General features: G+C 39.1%; 1 protein-coding gene across 1 annotated transcript in view; it reads left to right on the top strand.

Annotated features, from left to right (window-relative positions):
• The window catches only part of ADGRV1 (adhesion G protein-coupled receptor V1), a 444,841-nt gene that overhangs the window by 393,045 nt on the left and 33,689 nt on the right, over positions 1-18,107 (top strand). The window lies entirely within an intron of this gene.

Below are 18,107 nucleotides of genomic sequence, written 5' to 3' on the forward strand. Positions count from 1 at the left end.
CAGCAGAAAGATCAATATAGACTAGAAGTTGTGTTTGAGTTACAAAAACCACACAAAAAAAAGATATGAGATATACTAGTACTCTCATCTTGATACATAGTGCTACACTGTTAATGCTACCAGTAGCCCTGATCCTACAAACACTTATGCACATGTGTACCCTTCACACCTATCAATAGTTCCATTGAACTCAGTGTTACTCATGTGAGTAAGTGTTGCAGAATTGAGACTCAAGATTGAGAAAATGCCTGTAATTCTTAAAAACAGCAAAATGTTGAGAAATAAAGAAGAATTCTATTCTATTCTGTATAGGTTGTTATACTGTACTCATCACTGTAGTGTCTGAGAGCTTTCTAGTAGTGTGCTAAGCAATATGATAAACATCTGTCACATTATGAATATAGATTCAAAATCTTTGAACTTCATAGTATGTGAATTCATGAAAATAGTCTGATTTCACAAACTGATTCTTTTGAGAATTTCCCCCCAAAATACCATGTTTTTTTCAAAAATGGACCTTTCCTTAAGCAAGACACTAAACTCATTATAGACATCCCAAAGAATGATGTCGTGCCAGTAAGTTTCACGTGCATCAGCATAGAAGTGTCCATGTATGGCTGGTGAAACACATTCTCTTCACTGCATGTGGATATTTCACAAAGGTGGACATGACTACTCTGTAAGCATCTTTGAGAAAAGGTCATTCATGTTCAAAACACTCGTGCTTCTATACGACTGTCAGAAAATACTCTAAATTAATCTGCTTTACGTAACCTAAAATATGTTATTGAAGAGGTTTTTTGTAACTTTTAAAGGAGAGGAAATATATTTTTGTCATTAATTTTTCAAAGATCAAGACACTCACTCATATAAAAACTACAATACATGACACAAAATATTGAAAAGCATACAAGCAATACCAGAAATCTACCCACATGAAGCCTACAAGATCCTTACGGGACTTGTTACATTGTAGCTGCAATAAGACCTTGAAACCATGTGGAAAAGGTGGATACAAAAGCATGACTAAGCCATTAAAGACTCAAGAATTGTTTAAATAGTAAACAACACTACAGAAGCACCCGCTAGTGACTCCGTAGTTAGGATTGTGTTCTAAAAAGACCTTAAAATTGGGCATAAATCACTGTGTTTTCTCACAGTAGATGGTCAAACAATGTGAAATTTCAGAAAATGTTAGTTTTTATTCCCTTTGAATTTTCTGTCTTTTCTGTTTGCTTTCTGTTCATAAATTCTAAAATCTTTGAATTTTGGCTGTGGCTGAGATTTTTAACTTGGCAGTCCTGTCGTCATTGCTACACATACACACACCGTACTTCATGCAAACCCACAAAAACAAGAAGAGAAGTTAAGCTACCTAATAGTACATACTCTCTATTCCTTCACCCATAGGCACATGCCTTACCATTACAATTCCCATACACCACCAATCATATACTGCAACTTTAGATCTGACCCCTAGAGATGCCAAACTTCCCTCACCCCTTCTAAATGCTGATCTGCACAAAACAGTTGACTAAACTACCCTCTCCCATCACAACCAATCACTACACCAAACATCCACAGATACTAGTGTGGAGAGGGAACTTTCACTCCCTGACATGGTGCTTAAACCATACCACCTGCTCCCTCACCAATGTTTGGATGTCAAAACAACAGAGCAACACATGCCGAGAAGGTAACAGTTAGATAAACCTTTCCCCTGAATCTCCCAATTCCCTGTTTTTCCAAATTCCTCCTCTAAATGTTACTGTCTTCTATGAAACACAGAGTACAATCAAAGAACTCTCACTCCCGCAACTGGATTCTTACCAAAACATCCCCCATTAATCAGTTGGGATGCTTTGGGAGGAACAAAAGTACAGGAACCAGGAGAAAAAAAACCCACCACATGATAATGTCCCTACTATTATCCAAGAGACTTCTGGTCCAACAACTTGCCCCCTTGTTTGCTGCAGAACTGTGGTAATTATATCTCATGCACTAATGGAGGGGATTCACATTTGGCCTGAAAGTTTGAAGGGCGGTTACAGGAGAACCACTGTGGGCTGCTTGTAGCCTGCAGACTGCACTACAATAGCTAGACAGTAGATACATGCTCCACCACATTTCTGTTTAAAGTATAGAAATATCAGCCTCCCATAGCATACAAAAAGCTATGCAGGAAAGATAGTGCTCTACAAATTTTTATTATTTTTATGTTTTCCTTGATTCTAGACCTGGAGGAGCTCTCTAACTCAAGTGTAAAATCCATTTTTTCTCTAGATTGAAAGTAACTCTAAAATTTCAAATGTAAATAAACAGTGTTTTTTCTGGCTTGATAAAGTAAATAAAAACATGTAGCCTTGGAGGAGCTGCACAGTAAATAAAAAATTTCCTTTGAGCCTCTTGAAGAGCTTAATAATTTCATATGTCATGTTTTTAAAAGCATGTTTTATGCTTTGATGGAGATTTTAAACATATAATAAAACAGAATCTGACACTTTTTGCTGTTAGTCTTTAGACAGGGCTTTTAAAATATAAAGCTATCAAATATTAAAAGCAAAACCAGAAGAAACATTTTCTAATGCTGGCCGCATTGGGGGAGGAGTTAGAACTATAAAAGCTCTTCTTCCCCATTAATAGGTTTATTATTTTTATTTAATGGAGGTTTGTTTTAAATGTTTTTGATTTGTAAACATGATGCATTGTTTTCTATTTTATTCTCCTATTTATTCTCCTAGTCTCCTATTTAAAAAGTTTCAGTGATCTATTCAGGAAGGAGAATGTCATGTGACGTAGGTGACCAGTCACAGAGCATGAATAATGAACAGTGAATGGCCAAAAAGAACAGTTTGTAAACAACCCGTAGGCTGAAATTTGTGTGTGTATGCTGCTATCAAATAATTGTGAATGATGAACAGGTTAATAAAAGAGAGTCTATTCACAAACTATTTGTGAATAAGAAAAAAAGGCTAAATTCATAACAAATATTATTCACAATAATTCAAGCCTTTCTTGTAAACAGCTACTGTTTTATAAAACATTGACACATCTCACTAATTATGAACTGGGAGGCCTAGCCTCCAGATGGAGGCGGTCAGAAAGTTCCCTCTGGCCTGCAGATTCCACAGCACGGAGCTTATGCATGATATGAACAGTCATGGGCAGCAGGTATCAAAGGCCGGGGGAGTCTAAGCCTCCCCAAACAGCCCTGTGTGGCCCTGCCCACGCTCCACCCCCAGACCCCTCCTGCTTCCTGCCGGCGCAGACTGCGGCTCATCCCCCATGGCCAGGGCCCTGGGCTGGGGATAATGGGGGCCGGTCTGCAGCCAGGGACTGTGGGCGGTTGGAGCCGGTGCTCATGCTGCCCAGTGCTCCGGGGGGGGGGGGTGGGGGGTGGGCTGCGCTACCCTCCCGGCGTTCCAAGGCTGGGGGGGTGGGGCGTGCTGTCCGCCCAGCACATGGGGGGGTTGCGCAGCCTGGCCAGCGGACCGGCGCTCCAGAACTCGGGGGGAGCAGTGGGGGCCTGGAGTTCGGGGGGGGGGGGTGGCCTCTGGGACGGGACGGGTGCTAGCCTCCCTGAGCCCACGGTTCACCCGCATCTTTTGAAACTTTTATCTCAGCCCCACCATTTCAGAGCGAGGAGTCAAAAAAATGAAATGGCACTTAGTGGACCACATTATTTCAGAACAAATCCAAGAGGAACTTGCTACCTTCCAGTTTTTGCCATTTCAAGTCATTCCCATAAATTCTTTGTATTCAACTGCTGTGTGAATTGACCAACTAAAACTTAGGCATTTCTAAAATAAAAAGTTGCTTTATCATTTATTTGTGTCACATTGTTATTATACATTATACCTAATTTCAGCTTAAAACAGAAATTCACTGTTCTTTTAGAGCCTTTTCCCAACAGGAAAAAAAGCATGCAAAGGCTCTGAAGAAACAGGGCCTTCTTCCGTGTTGTTGAAGAGATACAGAGTGCGTAACAAAACAGTGTTAAAAAAACAGAACATAACAGCGAATTTAGAAACACTCATACAAATAAGTTATTCTGTAAAATACTTCCAGTTTGGCTTCCAAAAAGGGCTCAGTGTAGGTGTTTGGTAAGGTATTGTATATTATCCAACTTGGCTGATTTGTTCTGATGATAAACAGCTCTTGGGAAATACACTTGGTACAAATAACCAGCTATACAGGACAAATTGTTTCCAGCCACTTCCTTTGCTCTCCCTTTGCAGCAACTGACAGTAATATGAAATGTCATGATTCCATTGGAGATGAGTATACAGTATGAACTATTCATGTACAGTGGAAAGAAAGGCTACTCCTTTCCCTGTAATGGCTGGAAAAAACATGCAAAGTCTTGTTTGTGGGGACAATTGCTGATTTACATGGTCAGTGAATAAACAACAACCCAGAAAGTTAATATAGCTACATTAGTTCTGTGCATGAAGGCCAGAATAAAATTGTAAAAGGTTTATTTAATCCTTTTACTCATCCTGCATGCTTATATAATGGGGGAAACCAAAAAAATGAAAAGCTAAAGAGGAATGGATAAGAGCATATTTACAATATCTGATGTTTTGAGTTCCTTGGCTGTATGTTCTTGATTGTTACTAGAGCGGCATCTGTGACACAGAAACATCCCTGTATTCTCGTGTGAAAGGCCTTGGATGCTTGTTCTCTTTGGTTGCAAAACACAGCAATGAACACTTGCCTTTTCTTTATGCATTTGATTGGCTAAGAAGAATATTCACAATATGCTCATCAGGGTCAGGAAGGGGAAATTAAGCTGGTATTTAAATTGCTTGTCACTGAATGAAAGAATTGGGATCACACAGGCTGTCTTGCACAGTTATAGTAATATAAATGATTCTTGTATTTTTCAAATGATTAATGGGATTGTTTGAATAAATAATTAGTTGCTTTTAACGTTTGTATGTGCTGTTATAGGGTCTGATCCAAAGCTCAGTGAAGTCAGTAGAAATCTTTTTATTTATTACAATGGGCTTTGGATCAGGTCCTTAATGTATTTAGAGGCTAACTCCTCATGTCTTCCCAATAGGTGCATTGTTTTATCTGTGCAACTTCTCAGACCCTGACTTTCTCCTTTCTACATGAATTTGCCATTGGCACCTTCCTTCCAGCTAGTCTTTGAAAACCCTTTGTCACCCATGCCACATTTAAAATCTGCTAGGGGATTCAGATGGCTCTGGTGGACTCCAGGGGTATGTCTACACTGCAGTTAAAAACCCAGGGCTGGCCCATGCCGGCTGACTCAGGCTTCGGCTAAAGGGCTGTTTAATTGCAGTGTAGACATTCGGGCTCTAGGACCTTGCAAGGTGGGAGGGTCCCAGAGCTCAGGCTGCAGCCAGAGCCGCAACATCTACACTGCAATTAAACAGCCTCTTAGCCCAAGTCAGCTGATAGGCCAGCCACAGGTTTTTAATTGCAGTGTAGACATACCTCATGAGCTCAGGTATATTCTGGCCTTGGTATGCCACAGAGTGCTTTGTATGAGTCATGAGAGTGAGTTTCACAGAGGTGGTGCGTAGGACCTAGCAGGCAGGCTGCATCCTGCAACCAATCTTAAAAGATGGGGCTCAATTAAGGTTGCCACCTGGCTAATATTTCTGGTACAGCTGGTTAATCCTACTTTAGGATGGATATAAATATTCACTCCAGTGCCAGTAAATTTTAGCTTCCTCAGAGTGATAGATCTCACTGTAACAAACAAAATAAACAAAATGTTGCTTCTTGCTCACCCAGTGTGCTTGTAAGGTAGGGACCCTTCAATATCTTGAGTGATTGCAGAGCAAGAAAGAAGCAGGACTATTTATAAAGGGTCTCCTTAAATGAAACTGTCCTTAACCATAACAAATATTTATTGTAGCTGGTTTTTATTTTTCAGGAATCCTGTTGCCTTTTCTTTAATTTAGGTTTTTGTTACCAACATGAATCAGTAGTGTGAGTTGGATTTGTCAAAACTGACCCTTTCCTGCAAACAGTTTAGGTTTCAGTGAAAATACATTTCATCAGAAAATTCCAGACCAGTCTACTTGTAACATTTTGGGCCCAATACCACTCCTACTATAGTCAACGGATTGGGTCTGTGTATGGTAAATCAAGTCAAGATTGGGGAACTATCCCATTGTTTTTGTGAGCATTGTAGCTAATGTCGTGTGGCAACTTGAACATATTAAGCCATGATGGGTGTTTTCTCTGAAGACAGACTGCAGATTAAGTGGCTCTGCCAGTTCAGGGTTCAAGCTTTCCACCCAGAAAAAATGTCATATGCAAAAGGTGTCTTTTCAACAAGAGTAGTGAAAAACCTGGAGAAATCAGTTTATTGCCAAATTGTGCAAAATGGCTGAATCATGTGATTATCAAATAATAAAAGATGAAGTAATTCATGTTAGATTAGTAATAGGGACAAAGATGCAAGAACTCGAATGAGAATGCTCAGAGCACCCACTCCTAGCTCTACCAAGAGCTAAACACATGTGCAAAGCCAGTGAGCAAGCTCATGTCCAAATGCAGAGCATAAGTAGAGCATACACAAAAAATAATTCACTAAGCAGCACAAGGAAAATATGAAAATATAAGAAAAAAATATACCAAAATTTTGCAAAGGCAAATGCATGAAGTGGAAGAGACAAACAAAACACAAAGGAAGACCTCTGAATACTGTGGAGAAAAACATGATAATGGAAAATGCCCTGTGTATGCAGTCATATGCAGTAATTGTACCAAGAGAAATCATTATTCCAAAGCTTGCAGACAAGAAAAGCAAAGGGGGGAAAAAGCACCATATTGAGGAAGCAAGTAATGATTAGAAAATGAGATTTTTCAATATGTGACTTAATGCCTCTCCTAACCCCCAAAATAAATGTTTTTTTAAAGCTCAGACTAGTCTAGCACCAGATACAAAGACAAGGCAGCAGCACACAAGCAAACAGGAAGTCAAATGCCAAATAGACAGGAGGGTATCAGTGACTGCTAGGCTACAAAGATTTCCTCGGCATTATGCAAGAGAAGTAAGTGAAGTTCCAACCAAGCAAAGTCAAACTAAAATTATACGGTGTCACTGGGTTCATGTAGTCACTTGAAATATACCTGAAAACAGAGGTCATTGTACCACTAAGACAATGTAAGTTACAAGCAGAATACCAAGGAAAAGTATACGGCCTAAAATTTCAGGTAGTACTATCAGAAAAATGCCACCTGCCTGCATTAACAGGCGGGAGAACTTGATGAGGCCAGTGGTAAAAGGGGAACAGTCCTAGCAGCACGGGAAGAGACACTCATCAAAGGACAATAGGTAGCTCCTGCCCCTGGGAGTCTTTCACAGTGGGGGATAGGGATGCTGACTGGCCAGCATTCCCCAGCTCCCAGGATTTAACCTGGCATGGGGGCCATGTAGAGCTCTTTCGGCTCTGTTCCAGCAGCCCCACCACCACCACCTGAACTAGGATTGGGAACCCAGCCTAACATGCTGTGGGTCTAGCCAATCGCCCATTTAGTGGGTCAGTCAGGAATTTTTTCTCTCAGGGGACCAGGGAGTTTTTTGCCTTCCTTGCAGCACCTTCAAGCCACAGTGGGTTAAGTAGTAATGCCCTAAGTATCTAACTGAGGTACTGGGGTGGAATTGTTTATTCATCACAACTTGCGGGCAGTTTCCAGTGTGGCTAAGAGAATAAAATGAACAGTTCCCAGAGGTAAAAGATCTGGGATTTTGCTGATGGGCCTTGGGCTCATGGGATGGGGTGAGGCCTTTGCGGGCTGAGGTCAGACCTTGAGACCTTCACAGAAAAGGTCCCCTCCAAGCTGCACCCTCAGTCCCCTTCACAGGGGGGTGGTGTTATCCCTCAGAGAGAGCTGAGTCCTGGTGGGTAGGCTGAGGAGAGCCTGCTCCACATTATGGGTTATGTGGTAAGGAGCCCTGTAACCCTTGCACTAGTTATGGGTTATATGGTAAGGAGCTCTGAAACTCCAGCACTGGAACCAATTAAATGACTGATGTAGGAGAGTTTGGGTGATGGGCAGGTAGTGCCTCTTCCCTATGTTAAAGTTTAATATAAGTTGTGACCTGCTGCTTAATTCCATGCATGTGTCTGTCCTCATTTTGCCACTGTGTCCACATCAAAAACCCACTGCTCTCAGGTAAAACAAGTGAATACATGAACCCAGTGACATTAAACCCAGGACAAATGTTGTACACAATAGGCATACAAGCAAAACAGTAAATATATCCAGAGCAGATAACGCACTGTGGCATTCCAGCAGCAAAGCTGCTAAAAGTTACCAGGATGTTTTTGAAGGGCTGGGGTGTCTTCCAGAACATTTCACCAAAAAATAGATTAAATGATTTAGCCACTGGGCTTTGCATAGTGACCATTATACTAAAGGAAAAAAAGTAATGGAAGCAATATAGCAAATGGAGAAAGAAGGTATCATTGTGAAAGTGACAGAGCCCACAAGTTGGGTAGCCATTGAGAAGCCAGGCAAGTTATTCATTTACATAGACCAACGCAGTTTAAACAAAGCTCTAGAAAAAGCTCACAACCAAATCCCTGCAACTGGAGAAATATTACCTGCCATGACAAAAGCAAAAATATACTCAGCACTTGATTGCAAAGGCAGATATTTGCAAGTGTTACTGATAAGCAGCTGCCACACTACATTTTGGAAACCATCAGGTAGATACAGATAGCTGAGACTGCCATTTGGAGTCAAACTTGCAGTGGAAGAATGTCAATGCCACCAGCAAGAGGTACTGACAGGAGTCATAGGGATTAGCATCATAGCTGATGACATTGTAATGTATGCATGTATGACAGAAGCTGGGACAGATCATGACCACAGCCTTATCCGTCTGCTTGAAAGAGCCAGATAAGTAAATCTAAAATTGAATTAAAACAAAATGAAATTGTGTTTTACTGCATAGGGACAGTCTTTTTGTTCTGTTTGTACAGTGGCTAACACAATGAGATTCTGGTCTATGTCCCTAGGCACTGTGGTAATACAAATAATCTTAATGGGATACTTGCTGACCTCCTAAGGGCTGTGGTCTGATACCAGAAAGTTAAAGGCAGTGCAGAAGGTATTCACATCTAAAGATATTAAATCAATTCATAGACTAATAGGATTTGTAAGCTATCTGACAAAATTACTTCTAAGCCTCTCAGATGTGCATGAACCCCTGAGGTAACTACTGAACAAGGATGCAGTATGGACATATTTACTTCAGCATGATACAGCCATCAAGGAGCTTCTGACCAACTATCCCATCCTGAAATACTACTATGTGGACAAAGAAAGGTGCTAGTGAGACAGGGCATGGGTCCTCACTTCTATCAAAGGGACAGCCATGCTTTTGCATTAAGGTCACAAGCACCAATGGAACAAAGATGCATCCAAATTGAAAAGAAATGTCTTTCAATAGTGTGTGCATGTGAAAAGTTTAACCAGTATGTTCAAGGATGGGAAACCACTTGAGTAGAAAGTGACCAACTGTCCCACTACTAACACCATGTTCAATGTTGAGGCATGAAAAGATAGTTTGGTGAAACGTTCAGGTTTTATTCCTTCCATCACATATGCTGTCTTCTCCTATCAAGTACTTCCTGAAAGGAGAGTTCTCCACATTCTTAGACATTACCCTGTACGTAAGCATACTATCATACTATACCATCCCCTACTGGAAAACTAATAATATTTACCCAAGAGTTCTGAAGGAACTCATATATGAAATTGCGGAATTACTAACTATAGTTTGTAATGTATCGCTAAAACAAGCTTCTGCACTCGATGATTGGAGAGTAGCTAATGTAACACCGATTTTTAAAAAGGACTCCAGAGGTGATCCTGGCAGTTACAGGCTGGTGAGCCTAACTTCAGTACTGGGCAAATTAGAAACTATAATAAAAAACAGATTTATCAGATAAATGTGATTTGTTGGGGAAGAGTCAACATGGCTTTTGTAAAGGGAAGTTATGCCTCACCAGTCTATTAGAATTTTTTGAGGCTTGTCAACAGCCATGTGGATAAGGGTGATCCAGTCGATATAGTGTACTTGGATTTTCAGAAGGGCTTTGACAAGGTCCCTCAGCAAAGGCTTTTAAGCAAACTAAGTTGTCACGCGATAAGAGGGAAGGTCCTCTCATGGATCAGTAACTGGTTAAAAGATAGGAAATAAAGGATGGGAATAAATGGTCAATTTTCACAATGGAGAGAGGTAAACAGTGGGATTCCCCAAGGATCTGTACTGGGACCTGTGCTGTTCAACATATTCATTAATGACCTGGAAAAGGGAGTGAACAGTGAAGTGGCAAAGTCTGCAGATGATACAAGATTGTTCAAGATAGTTAAGCCCAAAGCTGACTGCAAAGAATCACAAAACTGAGTGACTGGGCAACAAAATGGCAGATTAAATTCAGTGTTGATAAGTGCAAAGTAATGCATCGTGGAAAAAATAATCTCTAGGCATATACAATGATGGATTCTAAATTAGCTGTTACCACTCAAGAAAAATATCTTGTCAACGTGGATGGTTCTCTGAAAACTTCAGTTCAATGTGCAACAGCAGTCAAAAAGGATAACAGAATGTTATGAACTATTAGGAAAGGCACAGAAAATAAGAGAAGTATCATAATGCCTCTATATTAATCCATGGTGTGCCCACACTTTGAATACTGCATCTAGTTCTGATTACCCAGTCTCAAAACGGATAGGTTATGCAGTATTTAGAGAAGGGCATCAAAGATGATCAAGGGTGGCTTCCATATGAGAAGACACGAAAAAGATAAGGGCTGTCCATCTTAGAAAAGAGATGACTAGGAGAGGATATGATAGAAGTCTATACAATCATGAATGATGTGGAAAAAGTGAATAGAAAGTATTATATAGTCTTCTACACAGTGCATAAACCAGGGACATCCAATGAATTAATAGGCATCAGGTTTAATGCAAATAGGAGGAAGTACTTTTTCACACAAGTTCCTTTACCTGTGGAACTCATTACAATGGGTTGTTGTGATGGCCAAACGTATAACTGGGTTTTAAAAAAAGAACTAGATAAGTTCATGGAGGATTATGCCTTTTTCTATGGTAGTCTTGTTGATTTAGAAATTTGATATTAGAGCCTGAGTCAGAAGGGAATGGCTTGTATCTATGAGCGAAACCATTGCGGCTGATTGTATGATAAAGAAAATGCATAAAATAATACACACTGTAGTTCTGAACACTTGGGGTGCTCTGTTTTTTTGTTTTTTTTTTAAACTTTCAACTAAAGACAAAATGTCAGGCTAAGAACTAAGTTCTACCCAGTCAAAAGCTTCTATTGGCTTGCTTATGTCCATTATGCACTTATGGAGAGAGGAAAAATAAAGAAGTGAGACAGACTCAGTCTGTCAATCAATCTTGCAACTTCTTAAATTGAAAATGTGACATGACATCAGGCAAGTATATTTGTCTTTGACAAAGATATGAGCCCTCTAAGCTATAACTGAGTAGTTAGAGAATTCATTTATTTAACTATTGACATTTAATAGACTGTTGCATTCAATAAAATGCATGTGTTTATCTTCAGAAAGGTTTTGTTCTATTTTCTTGAGAATCACTGTGCAATATCTCATTCATTCACAGGAACAGACCCTTTATAGACAGTAATCTTGCAGCACATTCCATTACCCATTTATTTTTTCTCGAACATGAGGAGAGGAGTGTTGAGCGTATTAACTTTTTAAATACATTGTACATGCAAAGCTCCCATTGTGACTTGCTCTTTCCTGCTCCAGTGCATCACTATTTTGGAATAAATAGTGGAATCTTCAGTGGTTAAAGGTCCCATTTAGTACATTTTGATTTATTACTTTTTGTTGACATCACTCATACCAGTCTTTTTTGTTGACTGCTACACAATGATATAAATCAAACAACCATTTCATTCGAAAAAGAGGCAACCTAAACAGGAACACTTGATGTCAGATGTGTTACATATATGAAACCCTGCTGCAGAAAGCATCACAGGTAAAAACAAACAGACTAGTGAAAGATAATTCACCTGCCAAAAAATGGACACAGGAATGTGTATTTATAGGAACTGAATCCAGGCTGACAAGTCTAAAACTTAACTTACACTTTACAATCCTCCTCCTGATCCTAAAAATAAATCACTCCCTTCCAAAAAACAAAGGCTGCAACATTGGAGGAAAAAAATCCAATTTGTTTACTCATATACAACAATGAGCCCAAGGTACTAGGTATCTTCACCATAATAAATTCACAAGTGCATACATACCATGATGTCTGTCCTTTTCTGCTTTTCTCTTTTAATGTTGGAAACAGATCCAGACCTTTTGAGTATTTCAAGAGATATGTGCTTATAGAAATTCAGCAAATGGGTGATAATAAAAGGAATATACATTTTTTAAAAATCCAGCTGTTAAATTATATTTTAAGCTTTTCAGCCTTGAGCATCTACCTTTAAGTCCTCTTGACGCATTGTACAGTAATACATCATTAGGAAAGCTGCCTTAAAGTGAGGGGTGCAAAAGAGCACAGGGATTCCCTATCGCTTTGGAGAAGTAGTAGCAATAATAAGTATCATACAGTATGTTAACAACAACAGAAGTGTGTGTCATTACATTGGAAGGGAACATTTGCACTTCAAATGACTTGGGATCATGTGTTCAATTTTTTTCCCCAGCTGTGTCACCGACTTGCTGTGTGAACTTAATCATTTGACTGCTCTGTGACTCAATTTCTCACCTATAGAACTTACATAATACATATTTCACCAGGATGTTGAGAGGATCTAAGACCTAAATTATGCCAGGGTGTGTATGGGTGCATTAGAGGGGAATGGCTATAAAAGGACCCTTCTCTAACCTAGAGATCAAACCATAATTTGGTTGAAGAACAGGCGTGTACAGGGTGAGAGGATGACAAGCTCTATCACTGAGCACTGTACAGTAAGCTCCATAGGACCATGGAGGCATTATGACTTCCACAAACACTAACAGCCCAGGTGATCAGATAACTACCCTAAGTCACCCTGACTGAAATAATTCAGTAAACGTGTACTTCATAGAACAGACTGTGGCTTGTCCTAAAATTCCAATTTAAAAATTCCCGGGTAAATTTTATAAAGCCACTGTCTTAGGAGATAAATATTGTCAAGCATTCAAAAACTCATGAATCAGAAATAATGAGGCTGGCTTAAAAATCATGAGATTTTAAAAAAAAAAATTGGGGTTGGCTCCTTTAGAATTTATATTTTCAGGCTTTTTGCAGCCATGAGGACTAGAAACTTATTTACTAAAAAGAAAAAAAAAAGAGCAGATTCTCATGTAATCAAAATCTAGGAAATGGGGCTTTAAGAAAAACACCAAATATTGCAAAACTTATGATAAAATCATGAGTTAGAAACAATACAGGCACAAAGGAATTGGAAGCAACAGTATCAATATCAGGCACTAAACTGGGGAAATAGCTGATAAATTTTATTTTTAATTTAAATTATCAGAGACTTGACAGTGAGTGCCTCACTTATAAAACAAAAGACAAATAGGACATGTAGGCCTTGCTCACACTGGGAAAATTTGCCATTCTAAGAACTAGTTTAACAGGTTAAACTCTTGTAAAATATTTCGCAAGCACACTGGAAAGAGCTCCAAGAACCATTTGGAATAGACTACATATTCAGCAGGGTTAAGAATCAGTCAAAGCTGATTCAATCTGAACTGATTTCGTGACAGCATGCATATTGGTCCTCCCACTACCGTCCCACAATGCACCAGAGGTCTTTCAAAATCTTCCAGAATATACTGTTCCTGAAAGATGTGCTGGGAACTATGGGATATGTACCCACAGAGGTTGCAAATGATGCTGTTTAGAATAGTGCTAGTGTGGATGTGGGGCAAACTTGCAAGAATCGTTATCCACTTTAGCATGATAAGTGAGGATGTGCTGAATTGCTTCATCTTAAACTAATTCAATACAACCTGTTCAGTTACAAAGAGTTTAGTTTTCCAGTGCAAACAGGTAGGATATAGAGTGAGGGGGAGGAGAGATTAGGGCCTGATTTTCAAAGTTAGGCGCACAATTAATGCTTTACCAAAATTGCACTCTCAAATTCAGTATTTACATGCATAAATGAGTAGATAGCTCTGTAGCCTAAATGTTCATGTGCAGAAATGCTCACTTAGACCCTGTTCTTGCATCATTAAAGTAATTGGGAACATTGCTATTGCCCTCAATGACCCTAGGATCGAGCCCTTAGTGGGCACCAATTAGACATAGCATTGTGGGTGAATTTTGGTATATAACATACATAGCTCTTTTGTTTGAAAATCAGTTCTTTAATGTCTAACGCCACTAATGTTGTCTATTCATGTTGACATTTTTAAGGGATATTTTTTCCCCCAAAGAAGAAAATGTCAGCCATTAAACTTGAGATCTGAATAGAACCACTTAATAAAAAGTCTCTCAGGAAACTGTCTTTCCAACACATGCGAGGGCTGCAAATCATTTGTGTCTGGAAAGAGCTGAGCAATTGTGAAGCTGGAGCTAACCACAACTGGATGAAAATTGCTAAATTATGTTTTCTTTATTTTGAGCAAAATGTCAAGTATTCCTCTTTTGCCTTGACAAAGGTCAATTGGATTTAAAAAAGCACCACATCAGCTTGTACCATTGGCTTATTATTGGTTTAAATCTTCAGAAGTGCTTTGCTGTTACAACAGAGTCATGGAAAGTTTTAGTGACAGAGACATATTAGATCATAAATTGTTAGCTTGGTAACCACCTTGACATTTTTTTCTTTGTTCTTTATATGTCTTCAGGAAGGAGGTTGAGGAAAAAGACTTAGTTTCGGCTGGGGTATCCTCTTTGTTGCATGTATGCATGCATGTATAAATAAATAAGATATGCAATGTATTTGAGTGCATGTAGTTGAAGGAGAGACTTCCTAATATTGTAACTGTGTTTCAAAAAAAATCAGGAAGGCAAGCTGGAAATGATGGGACTGATCCTGCAAGTTGCTGAGCCACCCTCAATTTCTGTTAGATAGTTTAGTTGTTCCCAAGAGGCCCTCAACACCCTGCAGGATTGGGGTCTTAGCGTTTCAGCAGGGAACAGAAAGTTAGGCATTTTAGTAAGTTGGAGCTTCTAGTGAATGATGTGGAGCCAGAAGCTCTTACAAGACCTTTTTTCCATTCCTAGCAGACTTGAAAAGATGGGAGGAAAGTAAAGGTTCTTTCTTTGGATCCTACTGATTTCTAGTACTATAATATTTTCATTATAACTTATTTAACTATCCAAATCCTGTTAGACAATAACACTTAACAAAATAAACTATGCACTACGGCTCCATCTCTGATCCTGCTGCATGATCCATGGCAGTGGACATGTAAGCCTGTAAAAAGTCCCAATTGAAGTCAATAAGGAGGGTACAGGGACCCATTTTCATGGCTCAGATGGCAGGATAAAGGGCCTGTGTCATTAACAATAGCAATGTTATGTGACTGCTCATAATTGTGTGACTTTTCAGAATCCCGCACCGAGACTTTTGGGCACTTTTTTTTTTTTTTTTTTGGCAAATTCAGATCAAATGATTTGCAAATAGTTTTGACTGAATAACAATGGAGAAAAACAAATTATGAAAACTGAAGGCATTTTGTTTTGATAGCTATATTTAACCCCAAAACACACAAAAAAGCATAAAACACAACCTGAAATGAAATGTTTCATTTCAGATCAAATTAAACATTTTCTTTGAATCATTTTTTGTTTGTTTGTGTCACAGAGAAAAACTGAATAATTGTAGTTTCCGGTCAACCCAAAATGATTTTTTTCTGAATTTTTTTTGGTTTGACAACTGAAACAAAAATCAGTTATTCGTCTAGCTTTAGTAAGAGGCCAGTCCATGGCTTCATGCATGCTGGTACCTATATCTGTACATTCTTAGTGACTTAATTATTTTTCATTTTGTGGAATCTAGGGAAAAGTGGGTACATTGATCTTTGTGGAAAGTGAACAAGTGAATATAATTATGCAATAAATGTGATACTGAGAGAGGCAAAGTAAACCTGGGACATTAATGTACATCACATTAATTTATAAGAACTACCATACTCTTACTAATTGAAACTATATCATCACCCATAAAAATATTAATACCCTTTTTTAATTTGTAAGTTATATTAATAATGAGTGTAGTGCAGAACATTTTTGGAGGATTAATGACTAGCTGTGTTCAAGAGCCTAATGCTGTTCATAAAGTCATCAGCTCTTCCTTAGTCATGTTATTAATTAAACAATGAATTTCTAGTTTTCTTATCATCATCATTTATGCTGTTTGTTTATGTTTACATTTCACTCAGTTTGGAAAATGGCTGGTTTGGACTAAATTGACCAATGGAATATTTGTTTATACTAATTTTAAATAGCTGTCAGTTTCACTTTTGGATTCTCATGTATTAGCATAATATTGTAATGTTTAAGTCCATAGTACTGCAGCGTAATGTTAAAAATAGTGTGTGGGGGGGGTTATTTAAAATTAATAATGAAAGTATTAGCGTTTGTATTAGGTGTTGAACCATTTCATACACCCCCTTAATAATGGGAAATGCTTCATGTTTGGTTAACAGAGGGTCCAATCCAGTTCTTTTTGCACAGAAACATCACTGAAATCTATAAGAAATGTTCTTGCACTGGTACTGATCACGCCACATCACTGCAATGTCTGAGCATTTTGCAATCTTTAATGTATTTATCTTCACAAATATCCGTGGGGGGGGAGGGAATTATTTATTATATATTATCGGTATTGCTATAGCGCGTAGGAGCACTAGTCACAGACAAGACCCCATTGTGCTAGGCGCCACACAGGCACAGAATAAACAGATGGTCCCTGCCCCAAAGAGCTTATGGCTACAGACAGGCAGAAAAGGAAACAATCAGGCAACGCCAGCCGGCATGTTAGTCAGTGGTCTCGGCACACCAGCAGCCTATTATATCCATTTTACAAATGGGGGCTGAGACACAGAAAGATTAAATGACTCACCCAAGTTCTCACAATGTAGGGGGATGGACTCACTAGATGACTTGTTAAGGTTCCTTCCATCCCTACATTTTTATGATTCAATGTGACTTGTAAATAAACAATATAAATCCCTATATAGCAATTTACCTCCAGAGGGTGAATAAACATGAACTGGTTAATATTCAGAAGTACCCCTTTGAGGTAGATACAGTGAGTACTATCATTTCCATTTTACAAATGGTCAGATTGAGAAACAGAGAGGGTAAGTGACTTGAACAGGGCCATGCAGCGCACAGAGATCTGGGATGAGAATTCAGTAGCTGCTCTATTTCAGTCCTGTGTTCAGTCTGCTAAATCACACTGCCTAATCCATTAACATGCACTGCCACCACACACCAAAATGGATTGGCTTCTCATAATGAAAGCCAAAGAGAGAATTGATAGTTCATTAATGTCCTTTAACGGAAAGGAATGTTATTGAGTTGTGGGACCAGTGATTTCCAAAATCTAAATAAAGAGGCTCCTCTTCCTTGAAACAGCTCTTTCTTGATTGCCTTCGGGAATCCTGTCCCTTGGCAAACAGCATTAACACATTCTGTTAAGTCACTTTTCTAATGTGCTTGGCTTAGTTCTTTGCCAGGCAAATCTGCAATTGCTGAACTGCCCTGCCACAGTGTTGCCTTCCAAGAAGTAACACAGATCTTGTCTTGACTGCTAAAAAAGATGCATTTTTTTTAACCTTCAGGTAACTAACACGCATAAGCTATCCTGAGATAAAAACCACAGTGAAGACCAGACGCTTTGGTTTTACATGAGGTAAACAGCCCTATGCCCCTCCAGGGGCTGACCTCAGTGAGTTTACCTCGCAGTAAAACTAAAGTGCCTGGTCTTCACTGTATTTTTACCTTGGGACAGCTCAATGCATGTTAGTTACCCCAAGGTAGAAAATACATCTCTTAGCAGTCCTTAAATACTACAGCAGGCTGCAGTATTTAAGACTAAGGCTACATCTATGTCATTCCAGTTCGGATCGAGCTAGTGAGCTCAAAATAGAAGCATA

This window comes from Emys orbicularis, chromosome 6, assembly GCF_028017835.1.
Source record: "Emys orbicularis isolate rEmyOrb1 chromosome 6, rEmyOrb1.hap1, whole genome shotgun sequence".
Lineage (NCBI taxonomy): Eukaryota > Metazoa > Chordata > Testudines > Emydidae > Emys > Emys orbicularis.